Source organism: Nanorana parkeri, unplaced genomic scaffold, assembly GCF_000935625.1.
Source record: "Nanorana parkeri isolate BGI_ZX_2015 unplaced genomic scaffold, ASM93562v1 scaffold1031, whole genome shotgun sequence".
NCBI lineage: Eukaryota > Metazoa > Chordata > Amphibia > Anura > Dicroglossidae > Nanorana > Nanorana parkeri.
The window spans coordinates 81,446-82,319 of record NW_017307299.1 but is presented as its reverse complement, the minus strand read 5'-3'; positions in this window follow the sequence as shown (position 1 = coordinate 82,319).

The window sequence follows — 874 nt, the reverse complement described above, 5'->3', positions numbered from 1 at the left end:
CACCCACAGTAAGCTCAAGGGCCCCATACACTTGGGAAAGTGTGAAAGCGTTAAAGAGTCAAAACATGGGGACATGTGCAAGTATTGCAGGGATGTACTGAAAAATAAGATTTTTATACTTCCCGTAAAATATTTTTCTTGAATTCCATTAAGGGACACGGAATTATAGTTATTCTTGTACACGTGGCTTATACTGCCACTTACAGAAGGCTTGGCAAAACAAAAAATGTTAAGCCTGCCCCTGAATAGCCCTGCTCCAACCATCGTGCCTCAGTTTTGTGAGCAAGAGGTATATGAGGCTAATAACACAGAAAGATGAGACCTGTGTCCCTCAATGGACATCAAGACAGTAAGTACAAAAAATATATTTTCTATTATCACCCATTGAGGGACATTGGATTCTAGTTACTCTTGGACATGTGGGACATCCAAAAGCATTTCAGCTGAGGGGCGGGCAAAGCCAATAAGAAAAGCAGTAGATGAGGAATTTTACTAGAATGCCTTAAAAAGGGCTTGATGGACTGTAATGTACTAAAATGGAAAAGGACATTGCAAAGGAAATGACACCAAGGATCAGCCTGACATTCTAAATCAGGGTAAATAATCTCAAAACAGGAAATTGGTACCTGAATGAATTCAGTAGGCAGAGACCACTTGTCAAACAAATTCCCTTGGAATGGGAAAACGCTCTTCCACATTGTCAGTAAGGAGCCAGGACTCCATGGGCTGTATCCAGTTTTACAAACAGAATGTAATGGAAAGGTCTTTGTAGTCAGTGCGCTATAAGACCCAATGCATGGAGCACTAGGCTGATCCCCTTACGTGTAGAGTAAAATGCACTGCATCAGAGGATAAATATTTTCTGTAAAGCTGA